The 18,639-nt window shown below is 38.7% G+C and overlaps 1 protein-coding gene across 2 annotated transcripts in view; it reads left to right on the plus strand.

The window, feature by feature from the left end:
- The window catches only part of sertad2b (SERTA domain containing 2b), a 48,457-nt gene that overhangs the window by 15,890 nt on the left and 13,928 nt on the right, over nucleotides 1-18,639 (plus strand). The window contains exon 1 of one of the 2 annotated variants that reach the window (XM_084736540.1): nucleotides 14,851-14,984. The exons of the other annotated variant lie outside the window; for it this stretch is intronic. The gene's annotated coding sequence lies outside the window, so the exon portion shown is untranslated. Of the gene's footprint in view, nucleotides 1-14,850; nucleotides 14,985-18,639 lie in introns of those variants that run through there. 2 annotated transcript variants of the gene reach the window in all.

The raw sequence follows: 18,639 nt of genomic DNA on the forward strand, positions 1-18,639 counted from the left end.
AATATGTTTTTTTTTTTTTTTGTGCAGAGCAGAGTGTGGACAAAGGACCGGGTGTCTGGAGAGAGGGTGCTGCTGGGGAGGGGAGCAGGGGATGATGGGTGATGGGTGGGGGACTGGAGGAAGGGATGATGGGTGGGAGTCTGCATGGGACGGCTGGATGGCTGGCTGGGGCAAAGGTGGGGGTACTGGTGTGTGTGTGTGTGTGTGTGTGTGTGTGTGTGTGTGTGTGTGTGTGTGTGTGTGTGTGTGCATTCATCTGCATATCAGTCTGCATGTGTCTAAGAACGTGCATATACTCATCTGAGAGTGAGCCCGTCTGTGTGTGTGTGTGTGTGTGTGTGTGTGTGTGTGTGTGTGTTCTTTTGTTTTGCTCTGGGTTGCTGGGTGATGGGACCAGCTGGGAGGGCTGAAGCCATTCACTTCCCTTCTGCTCCCCTGAAGGCAGCCAGCAGGGAGGGAGGGAGGGAGGGATGGAGAGAGAGAAGGAGGGGGTTGAAAGAATGAAACAGAGGAGAGATTTGAGGCAGAGGTGGAGGTGGAGGGTGGAGGAGGGTGTTTATATCTTATCGTATAGAGATGGAGGGGCAGCGTTTGCGGTCAAATGAAACAGAGGGAGATGGACAGCGACAGCAGAGGAAGTTTTTGAACGCAGCTCCGACTGAATGAAGAGATTCATGAAGGGAAGAGAGGAGGGGAGGAGGAAGGAGGGAGGAGGGGAGGAGGGGAGGAGGGGAGGAGGGAAAGTGTGTCAGGCTGAATCGTGATAGAGCAGCAGAGCTGACTCAGCCAGTCTGGACTGGCGTAGGAGGGCAGCAGCAGGGGAAAAAGTAATAGATTACTGTGCATGAAGCTGGATTAGGGGAGAGCAGGGCATCTTGTCACACCAACACAAGAGGGCACTTTCAATTAAATTAAAGAAAAGATGTTTTTTAAATATCCAAATGAAAGTCCTGCTCTAAAGCTAGCTTGTGTTAGCGACCAATAGCGCACATGTCAAATTGTCTCTGTGCTTTTGGGGCAAATTTGCCCCAGTATAGATCCAGCTGCAGCCCTGAGGAAGATGACTTTGTAAGCTGCTAAAGTTGGTGGTTGTTATGCAGTCGCAATTGTTTTAAATGTTACGGGTACAAAATGACATACAGGAGGGTGTAAAAAAAAAGCTTTTAAATGAGTAAAAAAGATATTTACTGATAAAATATATTTTGTGGGGATAAGCAAACAGAAGGAACAAAAGAACAAAGGAAGAGAAGGACAAAAGAAAACTAGTTACATTATAAAGAAAAATGTGTGTTTTTGATTTTGGGGTGTGTGTCAACAATCTGACAAACACTTAATCTGAAGCACACTGAGGCCTTTATTGAGAAGTCTGTCTCTCTGAGTGCAAAAGGTACTATTCTGCTCTCCATGTTTCACTCCACTGATTCTTTCTCTGACTTTATTTTCTGTTTCAATATGGCTGATCAAATGATACAGGCGATCTTATATGCTGATCCCAGGGGAGACAGAGGGGACGAGTTGGTCTGATAGCTGGCAGCCATGATTCAGGCTAGAGAGGCTGCAACGTAATCTTCATAAGCAAATGTGATCTTCAGGGTGTGTCCACTAAAAGTTCTGAAATTGACAGGCTCAGATTTTTATTCTAAGAGTCTGACAACATTATGAAAGAATCCCTGCAGAGATAGATCTTTTTGTTAAAGAGTGCACTGTAAAAATAAAATGGTTGAGAAAACCAACCTGATGCAATAGATTTTTGAGTTTTCTTAACTTTCAGTGACTGCTGTGGACTCTACTTTAAAAGTTTTCAAGCTTGGAAAAAGAGTTCTGCCAACTTGGATCTGCTTGTTCGCCTAATCATTAGTTCAGTGAAATAAAACTCTGCCTACTCTAAAAACTCTAAAAGTAAATAAAATATACGTTATACATCCGACCACCTCAGACCAGGCTCAGACCCTGCAGCTCAGGCATGGAAAGAAAATAAGGATGCTGTAATTGCAAATCAAAAGTCCTTGTTATACTGATTTGAAAATGCTTATAAGTGCAATAACAGAGAAGTTTGCTGTCTAGACAAGTTTTAGTTAGTTGCAAATGGCAAAGCTGAGTCAGATTAATTTGAAAACTCAACATCAGCAAGTACTAGGTATCATTTTTACAGTGTAAGATACTCGTTGTTGAACCAGAAACTGAGGTTATATCGCTCTGTTCAAACCCACCAGACTCTGTTTACAAAAACAGCTGTTTTACTTGACCACTGCCATGATCGGTTAGTTTGTGTTTTTGTCTGACTTTGAAGGGTTAGGTCAGGTCCTCCTCCCCAGCTCGACGACACTAGAAGTGCACGCCGTAGCTTCCTCTTAGAGACCCTTGCTTACAGTCTGGATTTGTGTGTCGTCATTAGCTGGGGGCTACAGTCAAGAGACGTCCTGAATAGGGCAAAAATAAGAAAATGCATGCAGAGGGCAGTCTCACTGCAGATACACTTTTAGTGGATGATGAATTAGAGGGATTATTTTTATATGCATTGTTTATTTTAGGAAAATTCTGCTCATTCTGCCTTTAAATTGGGGTCTGGCGTCTTATGATCCAACATGGGGGCGTTAAACAGTTGTTGAACCTCTGTTTTGCACACTCTTCATCATGAATCTCTGCTAAAAACAGAACAAAAATCACCACCAGAGGGGTTAAAACAGCTCTCTGTGGATGTTGTAAGGGTTAGTAAAAACAAAACTGCAAGCGGGTGGAAAAACTGAGTAAAAAAAAAAAAAAAGGTGGATAACCAGCTAAACTGCTCGTCTCTGAGGCCGAGCCGCTGTGGCTGCTTCCTTGTGCCACGACTTTTGAGCGTGCTCGCTTTCTCTCGAAGATTAATGACCTTCCTGTTTTCAGCTACAGGATCTCCCTGCACACAGTTTACTCTGCAGTTCAGTTCGACTCCAAGTGCACTTTAAAAGAGCGCTGCAGAATTTATTGTTACAGCCAAGACAGCAGAGGAATGCAGGAGGGAAGAACGCACACCCACATGTAATGATACAAGAGTCTGTAACAAGCTATTATTACTGCTGCTATGACTGTACACCTTCACTGCTAATAATAATACCGCCATCACTTCCAGTATTACTACCAACACTTCCTCTGCTGCCTCCTCGACCAGTCAGACTGGAGACAACCTGTGACCTAAAAAAGAAAAAGTCCAAATAGTGGGAACTGGATTCTCCACCATCAGTGTGTTTTTGTTGAGTTTTCCCAGTGGACAGACGTATCTGTGTTCCATCTACTGCGAGACTATTGGTGAGTTGTCCCGCTGGAATGTGTCACACTCACCAGTTTGCTATGGATGGACACACACACGCACACAGACACACACACATTAAAGGGTGAGGGTAAACCTTTTCACGTTCCCCCGAGCCAAAAGCCATTAAAACATACAACAGAGCTCTGTGCTGAGTGTTTAAGATGGTTATTACAGTGTCTCATAATGTCTCGACAGACTTTGCACAACATCATGAAAACTTTTACTACTTTAATATGTCGTGATTTCAGTCTCCAAAAGAGATGTGCAGCTCTTCACCATGGGAGAATCTGCACTTTCAAGCCCATAAAGAGTTTTTGATGAGGCTAATGTTAGACTAAAGTTGGCTTTTTTAAAAATTACTTACTTTATTTACCATAATAAATCATAAAAATTACGACAATATATCATCTGAGATTTAGGAGACATGCTTTGACAACAGCGCTGCAGCCAGTGTCCCACTTTGAAATGTCTGTTCTGGTCCAGAATAACTGATTTTGTTTGATCGTTTCACGTTAATTAGAGTTCAAATTAATGCCGAATGTTTGTCGAATGAGTGAGTGTCTGTTTATGAGTCGTATCAAATCATTAATAATCCTCTAGAAGGAGTAGATGTTTATTAATGTTAAATTGAGCGAAATGTTAATAGAGTTTGGCAACAGTGAGACAGACAGCCACTTAACTTCAGGCAGGGTTGCAACTAACAATCATCTCAACTCAAAACAACTTCCTTCAACTATAGATCCACCTTACGTTTAACAGTACGTGTTCTCAGAGTTTAAGGCATACCTTTCTTTTCTATATCTATTTCTCTGGCTTCAACACTTCACACTGAGCAGCTACAGCAACCTCAGAGGGTCAAAACTCAAACTCAGAATTCCCACTGGGTTTGTGTAAAGTATGTTTCTTTAGAAGCTCAGATTTGTGCCGTTTGCAGGGGTTCTGTTAATTTTGGCCTACCATTTTATTTTACTTCTTATTGTCTTATAGCACCATCTTGATGAGCAGGACGAGCTAATTGCAGCAGTTTACTTAAAAAAGATTTTTATTTACTGCTTTTATATGCAGTATCGCAAAGACGCTGCTGAAGTAAAACTCAGAGACCAGCTGACATGTGATGTGCATTGTTTTAAAAAACATGACTCATAATTTGCAGTCTCTAGAAATGTATGACTCAACTTTTTCACCTGATCAACTGTTAAAAAAGCAAATAAAAACTGCAAAATGTAATATTGTATCACAATACATTGAATCAGCACCCAAGTATCATAACAGTATTAAATCAGGAGATAAGTGTACAGTCCTAACCGTATTGTTTAGTTTTTATTAGTTTCAGTTTTATTTTTGTTTTGAATTTATAATAAAGAGGATATTTGTCAGGGGCAAGATTTAAGAAATTCAGAGGATATTACAAGTTTTTATTTTGTGCATCAGTTAACTGAAATGTTTTTCTCACCGAGTTTGAGTTTAGTTTTTGTCAGTTGTAATAACTTTGTTTGGATGCATCACCACTTCTTGTTTTTGTCACATTTTGTTCTCTGCTGAGGTCGTCTGTGTCGTAAAGTGAAAAAGAGACGAGAAAAACAAACTCATCTGTGCGACTATGTTAGAGGAAAAAAGGAAAAAGGGACAGAAATGAAAGAGAGACTGAGCACAAGAGAGAGAAAGAGAACAACAACTTCTTTCCTGTAAGTCACCTGACACTGGAGGCGTCACACGCACATGAGTAAACACACCTCCCGCCCGCCTGCACGCCTGCGCTCTCTGTCTCTCTCTCTCTGTCTCTCTGTCTGTCTGTCTTTCTTTCTGTCTGTCTGTCTGTGTGGGTGTTCTTACTCCAGGCACATGCCCTCCTCTTGCAGGATGAAAAGTTTTGTTTGGAGCGCCCTAACTAGTTTCTATTTATAGACCTATCTCCCAGAATTCTTCAGTCTCTTCTCAGAAGAAGGAAAGTTCTTTAGAGAAGGAAAATAATGACTCCAGAAGCCCTCAGATTTTCACTGTAGATCAATCATAAATGAAGAGGTGGTTCCTTAATGTTGTATTGTATGAGGTACGTACAGCAGACGGTGGTCGACATGCCCCCAGTTTGGAGAAGCAGCAGGAGCACCGAAGTAGGAAGCTAAATTTATTTTAGACACCTAAGAAACATCTGTATTTAGAATATTTTCACCACTTTACCTTGCTGTCAGACAACATTTTCTGATGGAAAACTGTTGCTATATCAGCCAAATATCGCTCTCTCCAAAGCAACCAAACTCCATTTGCAAAATCAGTAACTTTAGCTCACAGCACACAGGAGTTGTTGGTCTACTGCTGCCTCCATCTGATAGTTTGTTTGTGTTTTTGTGGGACTTCAGTGTATTCAAAGTCATATAATAACAAATCCAAACAAACCGATTGAGGCATCAGTAAACCAGCAACTCCTGTTTAAATGACTGATTTGCCAATGGAGTTCGGTTGTTTTGGCGAACTCGATGTTTTTCTTATATAACAGCATTTTCCTGTCAGAAAAGTCTGTCTGACAGCAAAGTGAAGAGGTGAAAATATTCTACATATACCATACACTTCAACTGATTTTGATCATTTAAGCACCTCATGCAAGCACACTTCAAAAGACCCGAACTATCCGTTTATAAAAAACCTTAAACCCGTAACATCATCATCATCATCATCATCATTTGAGGAAAGATCTTGCCCCTGAAAAATACCCCACATATTACAATAAATTAAACAGAAACAGAAGAATTAAACAGAAGCAAACCCACTGTGGCAACTTACTGAAACTAAACTGAATTGAAAACCAAAAATTAAAAAACAAAATAAAAACTAATAAGAAGTACAAAACCATCATCTGTTTTGTGCCGAGGCCTGAAGCAGCCGTGGTCGCCAGTTATCTGAAGATAATTAATGTTCTAATATTATGGAGATAAAATCTTTTCTTGGGGGAAAAACTTAATTGTAAAATTTTGTTTAGATAACAAACAGTTTTCTCAGAGATTAGAGAAATGACTCGATAAGAAAAACCTGCTTGGACGATGATACATTTCATTCCTGATCATCTTGAGACAACATTTTTTATTATGTGGAGAAATCACTGTAATTAAACTCTTAATCTTGTCACAGGCTATAAAAACCTGAAAAAGTGTAATTAGTCATCCTGACAAACGTGATGATATCATTAAGTCATGACCACGAGGTAATGGTCTGATACCTCCTGATGATGAGATTATTACAGCTGCTCTCTGGTTCGGTTCAAATAAACCCTGGCGTGTTTGTCCGGTCAGCTCACTTTGTTTGGCCTGGCCATTTGAAACTTCCAGGATCCACTTTCAGTTGGACTCTGCTGTGGTTTGTTTGTGGTGTGAAACTAAACACACCAACTGCAGGATTTTGTGATGTTAGATGTGTGGTTTTAGCAGAGGTGGCAAAAATACACACGTTCTGTAGTCAAGTAGAAGTTGTGAGAAAAAAAAAAAGACTAGTAAAAGAAGAAGTACTGATTCAACCTGTTTACTGCAGTAAAAGTTAAGTACAGGCTCTGAAATTTACTCAGTATAAAGAATAAAAGTAAAATGTCGTCCTCTGAAGGACATTTCTTACTGACTGTTTCTGTACTGAACTAACTGAACCTCAGCTTTTTCAGAGTCTCCCTCTCTGTCTGTTTTGTCTTATGTCTTCTTACATCTTATGTCTTGTTATTTTATTCGTTATGTTATTTTCATCTTGTGACACGTGTTTCCATCATGTGTCTTTTTCATTGTTTTACGTTGTTTTCGTCTTTCTACTTCTTCCGTGTTTTGTTACGTCATTTTTCATTTTGTTACATCTTGTTATGTCGCCTCCATACCGTTGCATATGTTGTGTGTGATAATAAACAAACAAAAATAATCAGTAATTAAAAAGTGAAAGTAAAAACTGAAAAATCTACTTAAATACTTACTTTATACCTCTGGATTTAGCTTGATATCCAAAGCTCAGTGTCTAATAAACTGCTGAACTGTTAAAGAAGTAATCTGATAATCAGTCTGTATTAGTGGTGTATTTATTTATGCAGATCATTTGGTAACCATGGTAAGCATCAGCATATGAGTGCAGGGATTTTCCCTGATAAAAACAGCCAGTCAGAAGCAGTTATAAGTGCACTCTGCTGTGTTTGTGTCCTGCATGCACTCTGACAGTTCATTAAGTTCATTAAAAAGTGACTTACTGATCCCTGCGAATATTACTGTACAAGACGCCTCTGTTCTTCCTGTCTCTACCTGTTTGTTTATAACCTCTGCTAATAATGCTTGTTATCACTTATTTCTTGGTGAGCTCTTTGTGACACCAGAGGACATAAATATACAACCCCAATTCAAAAGAGCTGGGATGTTGTGTAGAACATCTACATGAATTTGATGCTGCAACACGTTTCAAAAAAGTTGGTACAGGATCATGTTTCCTTCTGTGATACATCAGCTTTTCTTTTAACACTCAGTCAGTAACTGTTGAAGTTTTAAAGGTAAATTCTTTCTCATTCTTTCTTGATATCCGACTTCAGCTGCTCAACAGTCCACAGTCTCTGTTGTCGTGTTTTGTGCTTCATGATGCATCACACATTTTCAATGGGAGACAGGTCTGGACTGCAGGCAGGTCAGTCTAGTACCTGAACTCTTTTACTATGAATGTTTGAACATTTACTATCTCATCTTTGTACTGTATTCAATTGAATACAAGTCGAAACGTTTTACACAGCATCCCAACTTTTTTGGAATTGGACTTTATAGAAAGTGCTCAGAGCGGTTGGACAAAAACATCTCTAGGTGGCCACATGCTGCTTTCATTAGTGGCTGTTTGCTGCATGTTAACTTCCACATAACATAACTTCAGGAGTGTCACAGTAGGATGAGTGTAAATGACAACATTTTGGGAGCGTAGTTGACTAAAATGGCAGCACCGCAGGAGGCCGACTTTCTTTTCTTTCTCATACTTCCCCTTTTGAAGAGCTCGAGTCGAGGCGTTTAACAAGTGTCTGAAAGATGGTGAGATGTGTAGGGGGGCACAACAACAAACTGTGTGTGTCTTTGTGTGGGTTTATATCAATTAAAATGGTATAGTACAGAATTGTGGCTCTAATCATGGATATATCACGCTGCATCAAGGATAAACCACCCTGTGTGTGTGTGTGTGTGTGTGTGTGTGTGTGTGTGTGTATACTGAGGCAGAGAGAGGGAGAATGATGGACACTAATAAAGGGACAAAGAGAGGGAAGAGGAGGAGGTAGAGACAAAGAGTGAGGAGAAGAGAATGGGAAAGAAAGCAGATGGTGGTGTGGAGCCCCCCCCCCCCCCCCCCCCCCGTCTCCCCCTCTCCCCTCTTTCTCTCCATGTTGGGCTGGCGTGCCACGCCCATGTCTAATAGCATTAATCATATTCTGTGGTTCTCTTCACACACCCACCCAAAATCTGCCAGCACACGTGGATGTTTCTGCTGCTTTTACTTGATTTTTCTCTTCTTTCTAAAGCCAATTTTAAATGTTTAAGTTTTTGTATGTTTGGACACTTTCAGAGCTGTTTAACTAAAGGTGAAATTGCAGATTATTTGAAGTGTGGTTGCATGAGACAATAATCAGTGTATTTACTACAGTAGATGGAGGTCAATACACCCACAGTTTGGAGAAGCAGCAGGAGTACTCGTGTAGGAAGCTAAGCAGTGTACAGCTGTGGACAGTGTCAGCAGACAAATATAGTTTTGGCACCTAAGAAAAAAATCAACATTAGTTTACTTGTATGCTATATTTAAAATATTTTGACCACTTTACATTGACACCAGACAGCCTTTTCAAATGGGAAACTAACAATCACTCTCTCCAAATCAACCAAACTCCACTGGAAAGATCATTGATTTTACTGGCAGCTTGTGGTTTACTGCTGCATCAGTTGGTGGGTTTGTTTGTGTTATTGTGTGACTCCATGAAAGGATAACACACATTTATGATACTGGTGTAAATAGGCTTCCATAGTTTTAGACTGTGCAAGTCTTCATGATATTTTGTGTATTTTTACGGTGCAGCAACCTGCTTTTTTTTTAATAAACACAAGGCTAAAGTTAAAAGAGAAAGTAAACAATCATCAGGTTCTCTGGTACATATGGATTTAGAATTTAAAGAGCTGTTCTGCCGATTTAGTATTGCAACAGCATAAAGTTCGAGTACTTGAGAGACAGATTAAAAAAGAGGAGGCAGAGATACTCCTTCAAAAAAGACGCCACTGGATCCTTCAATTCCCATAATACATCTCAAATAATATTTTGAGTAGATCCGTCACGCCCACGTTTTAACCATCATGTCCCCGGTTTCCAACAAAGGCTTTCTGTTATAGATTCGCAGCCATCAGAGTTATTTTGTCAGACTTGAACACATCATCAGTTGTTCCCAAACTTTTTGGTTTGTGACACTTTAAAGCAAAGCGATCTCAATTTGTGACCTCTTTACACAGAAGCATTGCATTATACCACCGTTTTCTCTTGCTGTGTGGTTCTCCCCGGCAGAATAAGCTGATTAGAAAATTGGTGGACTTCCCATAACAGCTAATAAAGCTGTGTATCTAGGTTGTCTGGTCATAGCTCTGTAATATTCTACATGGTGGAGCTGCTCTTATTGGACGAGTAGTTCCTCCTGGTGCTGGACATTCAGAGTACATATATTTATCTATTTCTATAATCACAACTCTGCACAAAGTCTTTTATTTTGAAAATGCACCAGCTTGTCTTTGCTATTTCTGTCTGACTTCCTGCCCACTCGACCTGCTCTGAGCTGCAGCCGTTCAAAATAAACTGGGTAAAAGAAGGATCTCAGGGGAGTTTTAACTCTACTGAAGTCTGCTCATATGCTGCTAATGTTTCTTTAGAAACTTGATTTAATGAGTTGATTGAACCAAGACGGCAACTAACAATTATTTTCATATTCATTTAATCAGACGATTATTTTCTCAATTAATTGGTTAATAGTTGTTTGTTTTTAAGTGTCAGAAAATGGTGAAAAATGTCAATCATTGTTTGTTAAAGTTCAAAACAACGTCCTAAAGTGTCTTGTTTTACTCACAACCCAAAGTTATTCAGTTCACTGTCAGAGAATTTGACTTTTTTTTTTTGCAAAAACAAATACTCAGACTGATCAATCATTTATCAGAATAGTTGTCAAGCTCTTCAGTTTTGAAATGTTGAAATAAAAATAAATACTAGAACTTCTAAGTTAAATTAACTTGAATCAACAAAACTTTCAGTCTTTACTGTTGCAGTAATAGTTACAGTAGTTCTTGCATCTGTAGTCCTGTAATGATTCATTTATTACTCAGACAAATACGTCAATGTCAATCAATAGATTGTTCATGTTAACAAAACTGATGAGTAACACGCAGCCACAAGTGTATGAATCAGTCATTCCAGCTGTGTGTGTGTGTGTGTGTGTGTGTGTGTGTGTGTGTGTGTGTGTTGTCACAGTGAGTAAAAATGGATCACGATGGTCAGTTGGAAAACTTATTTTAGCGACAGTCGTAATCCTGCGTGTTACCACCCGAAGGTGCAACACAGTGTCCGATAGAAGCAACATGTAGCCTCATGTACTGGTGACGAGTGGGGTCAGTGAACGCACCATGAGTCAGGCTCACACTGACAGTGACAAACACACACGCAACCTGATACATGCACAGAGAAACGTAGACAAAGAGGACAAAATGACAATAGATGAGAGTGTTTACTGGTTTGTGCACGTCATGTGGTGTAAAATGTCCTCTTTTATGATTATTTTGATTTTATATTACATGTTTGGAAACAATAATTTATCCTTTAATTATAGTTTGAATGCATGATCTGCGTTTGTTATTCTCTTTGTGGCAATAAAGTTACTGAAATTAAATTAAAACCTCAAAAAAATAAAAGAATAAATGGACAGAAAGGAGGAAAAATGCAGAAAAGTAGGAACAGGCAGATTTGACACAGGCAGAGGGAAATAAAAGAAGAGCGAGGGAGAAATAAATAAAGATAGATGAAGGGAGGGAGGGATGTTGTGGGTGCAGCAGCTCTCCAGTTGGTGTTGCTATGGCCCTGCCCTCCCTGCTCACTGAGCCATTTCCTGTTTTTGACCTGAAATCTTTATTTAGAGCCATCCCTCCTCTCTGCTCTGCATTCATGAGTCAACTCAGAGTCCAGAGAGATGAACACAGGACTAAAATCAGATCTCCATTCACCACAGACGCTGTGTCTGTCTGCACACACACACACACACACACACACACACGGAGCTAACCCCAGCTAACCTGCCTGTTAGCAGATACTCCTGCTGAGGTTCCATTCAGGCTTTACTGTTTACATCATATACTGAGAAAAACTGAATATTTAGCCCTGCTGTCTTCAAGGCGTGAAACCAAAAGTCAGTGTAGATTTCTATTTACATATCCAAAGTATGCAAGTGACGGTATTTATTCAAATCCAAGCCATGATCGCTTCCTAAACCTGTTCAAGTATTTTTTGCCTTTATTTTGAAAGGCTACCCAGATGTTGCATATTTGCAAAACTGAGGTACCTACAGTGTCATAATTTGAGGCATTGAACTGCAGCATTTGATGAGTTCATCCACGTGTATTTAACCCTTCTCTGTCAGAAAATGAACTCTAAACAACGGAGGAATGGTTTGTAGTTTTAAGGCAGGAGTCAGTGACACAAATACAACTTTTTCAATTGAATATGTGAACTTATTTTCCTGTCAACGACCAAGCTCATATCTTTTTGTGCACAAGAGAGAATCTTAAAGAGCTATTGTGACCGACTAGCGCTAGCATAGTTTCCAGCATGTGGCGCTAGAAATAAAAAATCTTTTGCAAAGATGCATGGATGAATTTCGCTCTGCTGTCTGGTGTGTCCAGGACTTTACAGTGCAGAGTTTTAGGGTGTGTTCACACCAGTCTTGTTTAGTCCGGTTGAATTGAACCCTGGAGAGTTTACCCAGTTGGTACGTTGGTTTGTTGGTGTTTTGGTGGTGGTGGTTTGCTGGTGTGAACGGTCCTAGGACTGTTGTCAAGTGAATTCTGGAACGGTTTAAATTCTTAACCTAATTCTAACTTTGGTTTATGCAGGACAGGAAATTTATTGCATTTTATCAAGAAACCAGTAAACGTTACATCCCTACTACTAGTTGAGAACGAAATCTTTAGTCTGGTGCAGCCCTAAAACAGTGCACCATCCATGCATTGGTTCGATTCAGTCACTGCACCATGACGCCTTCCATCCTGACCAGAGGAGAAACTGAATGACTCCTCAACCAGTCCTGTAAAGACTGAACTCCAAGACAGAGGAATAGTTGTGACAGCAGGTTGATTAAAGTCTGTCCTGAGCACAGACAGTCTGACTTGTATTTGTATTGTGGGTGTATCAGGGCACGACTGAGTGTGCAGCAGGGGGCATCAGGGGCACAAACGGTTCAAGATGCCCACTTTGTGCCCCATGATGCTCCACTGGTGTTTTTGTCCTCATGCAGCAGACTCTGTTGGTTTTTGTTTGAGTTTACCGGACGTCCTCCTGCCATCTGCTGCCGGGCAGGACGGGCACCACTGACCCGACAAACAGCTCCGTCAGCCCACAGATAATGAGAGTGACCTCTCACCACTCCATCAGCAAAAAAAATTAAGACATGATTTCAGGTTTTTAGTGCATGAAGACAAAACAAAACAGATTCTAAAAATATCTTAAATTAAAAGCATAAAACTAAAAATAAGCAAAGCAAAACTTTATTTACGCAGCACAGTTCATTCCAGGTGGAAACACAATGTGCTGCACAGAGCGTGGTAAGTAAACACAATTAAAACAAACACATAAGAAAGATGTGACTTAAAGAGTAAGAATAAAACAGCAAAAAAAATTAAGACCAACAGCTGACCAAGAAAAAGTAAAAAGACACCTGAGTTGAAAAGAAGTGAGAATTAAAAATAAACTAAAATAAAAAAATAAATTAAAATATAATAAGATAAACTAGAAATAAAAATAAAATAAAATAATGCAAAATAAAAATAAATAAATTGAATTAAATTACATTAAATTAACATAAAATAAAATTAGGCTAAAATTAAAGAAAAAATAAGACTATTATAAAGATAGAGGTGGTGGATGTGTCAGGGCGCGACAGAACGTGAACTTCCGCTTTCAATTTGTCGTTAATGTTTAATTAACTCGTCGTATACTGAGAGAGATACAATGTTACAGAACATACCGCGTGTGTGTGTGTGTGTGTGTGTGTGTGTGTGTGGGCGGAGCGACTTCACTTCTCGGGGCAGCTGCTCGATTTCAGCTTTTCCTGCTGCCTTCAGGTGTCCCTCGGAAACTTGCCCACCGTAACAAAATGGATCCTGTCAAATATGTCATTATGCTTATGTTACAATAACAGTAACCTCAGGAGTGTAACTGATGTTTTGAGCAATAAAAGCTAAACTAAAACAAGCAAACCCACTCTGGAAACTAAGTGAAACTAAACTGAATTGAAAACAAAATTTAAAAACAAAATTAAAAATTAGTTTTCCTGACGCTAATCAGCCATATTAAAACTGAACACACAACAGTTTTTTTTTTTTTTTTATCATAAACAAGTCATTGTCAGGTACATACAAAGATAATTCACCCAAATACAAATCTGTTGTCCTTTTTTCAACAAACACAAGTCACAGTGAAGTAAATTAAAATGTATAAAATACTTCACCATAACAAACAGATGCAGTTTTGTAAACAGATAAATATTTAGTGAAAGTTTATTGCATTGCAGATTGTTCAAATCAAGGCTTATGTTGTACGTCTAAACAAACAGAACTTTATTACTGTTATTTGATAGATATTACTAAATAAATCAGTAATACTGTAATATTACTGTAAAACAACACATATTTTACAGAATACTAAACTTATTGGGACAAAAAGCAAAACTTAATTAGTCAAATTTAGTGCATTATAACTGTCCCCAGAGTTAGGGTCTATTGCAACATCTGACTTCTTCTATGCAAATAAATGTTGTGAGTGTTTTTGAAAATGGTGTGGGCTATGAGCAGACAGATGTTTAATATAGTTTATTACATGGCTTTGCTAAATACTCGACTCTGATTGGTCAGTTACAGCATTGTGAGGTCTGTTATTTCTGTAACTCAGACTGTTGCTGCTGATCATAGACTCCGGAGGAACAATAAAATCATTAAAATCACTAAAATCATTTTAAAGTTAATATTTTCTGCCAAAATATTGATTTTTTTATACATAACCATGTAACAATCAGGATAATGTACAGTGAGCAGGTTGTTATTGTGAAATAAAGCCATAAAATAATGAATTTTATAAATATTAATGTATATCACTGCATATTATCCGTACTTCATATCAAGATTTAGTTGATTGAGTCCAAATATTCTTTGAGGAACTGAAAGAAAAACATAAAAGCGTTGCAAGCGTCCCCGGTCTCCCCTACCTTTGAGCTTACGTTTTCGCACACGTGCAGCTGACTCGGCTGTTGTCCTACGGTCCGTGAAGGCAGCGTGGTTCCTGTGAGCGGAGGCAGTCTCTCCTCCTATCAGCGCCATTGTGTGACAGAGTCTCCGGGAGCGAGGACGGCTTGTTCTTCTGTGGCCGACAGGACTGTTTAAATACCCCCATGTTTCTGTGTCGAGCTCCGGCGGACCTGGACGGGGTAAGAAACACCGAATCTGTCATTTCTATAAGATCATAAAATCTGAAAAGCTCGGCGAGGAGGTGAGAGGACGGCGGGCAGTGAGTAACCTATTTCTATATGAATAATAGACACGGCGGAGGCTGCTGTTTCTGTACTGCTGAGAGGTTCACAGGGGACTGCTCGGAAAAGTTTCCCTCTTAAATGGAGAATTTCTGTCCTCTAAAGTCTCCTCTGTACTTACAGAGTCCGTCTTTGAGCCGAAAACTTCAGTTTAAAGAGGAGACACTTTACAGTTTATTACAACAGAGAAAAGTCCGTGTGGAAAACTTTTTTAAAACCCTAAATACACCAAGAAACATTGAGACACTGGTTCATTCTTCTACAATGAAAAACGCCACGGACATGAAGGTTATTCTAACTTTTAAAGGCTTTTAACGTCACTTGAAAACACTTAAAATGACCTACAATTGTAAACAACTTCCATTAAAAAATAACATTTAAGGCCAAAAATATCTATTAATGACTTTGATACTCTACATACTTCATCATATGTAGTGCTCCAGTGATTAGTCGAGTTTTTTGGATGATTGATGAATCGACTTGAGTAATATTTTAAGAAAAATAGGCCAAATTCTCTGATTTCAGCTTCTTAAATGTGAACAGTTTCTGGTTTCTTTACTTCTCTCTGACAGTAAACTGAAATTTTATGAGTTTTGGACAAAACAAGACAGTTTAGTGAAAGTCATGTTGGGCTTTGGGAAACACTAAAGAACATTTTTCACCATATTCTGACATTTTATTGACTAAACAACTAATCAGTTAATCTAGAAAATAACCAACAGACTGTCTTTGGAAAGAATTGTTCATTGCAGCCCTGATGACTAGTTTCAGTTGTTTGAACTTTTAATGTAGTTTCACTTCACTTAAAATCACTTAAAAATGACCTACATGTAAGATTTAAGGCCAAAAATACCAAATAATGACTTTGTTAACTTTATTCAACACATGCTGAGCTTTAGCAATTAATCGAATATGACTCGATTGTTAAAATAATCGCCAACTTCTTTTTGATAATCAGTGAATCAGTTGGAGTATTTTTTAGGGGAAAAAGTCCAAATTCTCTGATTTCAGCTTCTTAAATGTGAATATTTCCTGGTTTCTTTACTCATCTCTGACAGTAAACTGAATATCTTTGAGTTGTGAAAAAAACAAGACATTTTATGGCTTTGGGAAACATTTCTTACCATTTTCTGACCAAACAACTGATCAATTAACCAAGAAAATAATAATACATTGATGAATAAACAATGAAAATAATCGTTCGTTGCAGCTCTGGTCATCTGTCTATAAGCAGACTTGAAATCTTATACAACCTGACTGAGCAAATATCTGACTTATTTGATTTTTTTATCGAAAACGCAAACTTTTTAGTCAAGTAGTGATTTATTATGGAAGTAATGCAGGCAAAATTTGAAGCCGTTTCAAGCACTTTTTGAGTCTTTTCAAGGATTTCCAGCTCTTTCCTTTCTATGTGATTGTTGTTGTTGACAACACGTGTTCAAATATGTAGGCGAGACAGGTCAATTTCTTAAAATCAAAAATGTCCAAATTCTCTGATTTCAGTTTCTTAATTATCAATATTTTTCTGGTTTCTTCACTTCAGTAAACTGAATATCTTTAATTTGTGGAAAAAACAAGACAACTGATCAACATTTTTCACAGTTTTCTGACATTTTATAGACCAAACAACAACTGATCGATTCATTGAGAAAACAACTCTAAAAATAATCGTTAGTTGCAGCCCCATAAATGAATAGTTTCATCTCGGTCAGCCTAGTTTAGCCTAAGTTTTAAAATAGTTTCACTTCGTTTAAAATCATTTAGAAATGACCTACATTTGTAGAAATACTCTCATATGTACAGGTCATTTATGAAAATGTACTTGGGGCCAAATATCTTGACTTTTTAAGTCTAACAAACATATTTGAACACGTGTTGTCAACAACAGCACAGAAACGGATGAAAATCCTTGAACTTGTCCTTGATTTTGGATAAAGTGCTTGAAACTGCTAGAAATTTTAAGTGCATTACTTCCAAAGTAAAAAGCTACAATCACTTTGACTGCTGATTATTCAGTATCAATAATTAATTAGTTATTTGGTCTATAAAATGTCAGAAAATAGTGAAAAATATCAAAGATATTCAGTTGACTGGCAGAGAGGAGTAAAGAAACCAGAATATATCCACATTCAGGAAGTTTGAGGACCTTTTTTTTCTTACAAAATTACTCAGAATTATTCATTGAATATCAAAATAGCTGGCGATTATTTTACTAATTGATTATTTGATTAATTGTTGCAGCTCTAGCTGCCACAACACATAATTTTGGTTGTTTTTAGCAGAAAACGTCTGATTTAATGTGACAAAAACGTGAAATAATTACTTTGAGTATATGTGTATAAATATATGTAATTTACCACAGCTGTAAGTTGCTGGAAAAGCTTGAAAATGAACCTTGAAAATTGTTGAAAAGTGCTTGAACTTGACTTTGTGAAAGGTGTAGGAACCTTGAACGTGTGTCAGTCAGTGTGTAGTTGTTGTAGTGTGTGTTTTGTAACCTGCACCACAGCAGCAGTCTGCTCTCATAATAGTGACAGTCAGTATCTACTCTTCACTCGTCTCTGCTGCTCAGACTCACGGGCTGCACGTAGGTCACCACAGAGCTTCTTCTTTAGTCTGGACGTATGGTGTAGACTCTCCTGTCGGACCACAGAGTGACGTTTGGTCAGAGCTGAAGACCATCTGAGGAGGACGGGCGTCTTGGCGTGATGCACAGTTACACAACTGTAGATGAGCAGATAACCACTGTGAGAGAGGAGCCTCTCAGGAGGCCCCCAGAGTTCATGTCACTGTTTTATTTACCAGAATATTTCTAATAGGACACGTGACATTGGCTGAAATACAGGGAGAGGTTGGAGAAGCAGCAGGAGAACCAGTGTATGAAGCTAAGCAACGTACTGCTGTGGACAGAGTCGGCAGCAAGACACCTAAAAAAAACAACATGAGTTTAAGTCTGTGCTGTAATTACAGTATTTTCACCTCTTTACTTTGCTGTCAGACTTTTTCTTATGAAAATATATAAACCAAATATCACTTTCTTTCGCTCAACCAAACTCCATAGGCAAAATTAGTCATTTTACCTGACAGAACATGGGAATTCCTAATTTATCACTGCCTCGATTGGTTAGTTACTGTGTGACTTTGGGGTTTAAAGGGTTTGTTCAGATTCACCAAAGTCACACAATAACACAAACAAACGAGCCACTCGAGGCAGCCGTAGACCAACAACTCCTGTGTTCTGCAAGCTAAAATGACTGGTTTTGTCAATGGAGTTTGGTTGCTTTGGAGAGAGTGATGGCAAAGCTGTGAAAATATTCTAAATATAGTGTACTTTTTAGCTCAGGTTTAACTTAGGTGGCTAAAACACAGAGAGCTGCAGCGATTACCCATCGTTTATTGATTAGTTGTCAATTACCCTTCTCTGACAGTAAACTGGATATCTTCGGGGTGTCATCTTTGACTTTGATTGGCATTTTTCACCACTTTTTTGACATTTTGTGGACCAAACAACTAATCAATCAATTGAGGAACTGATGAGCAGATTAATTATTCA

Source organism: Lutjanus erythropterus, chromosome 14, assembly GCF_056507025.1.
Source record: "Lutjanus erythropterus isolate fLutEry1 chromosome 14, fLutEry1.hap2, whole genome shotgun sequence".
NCBI lineage: Eukaryota > Metazoa > Chordata > Actinopteri > Lutjaniformes > Lutjanidae > Lutjanus > Lutjanus erythropterus.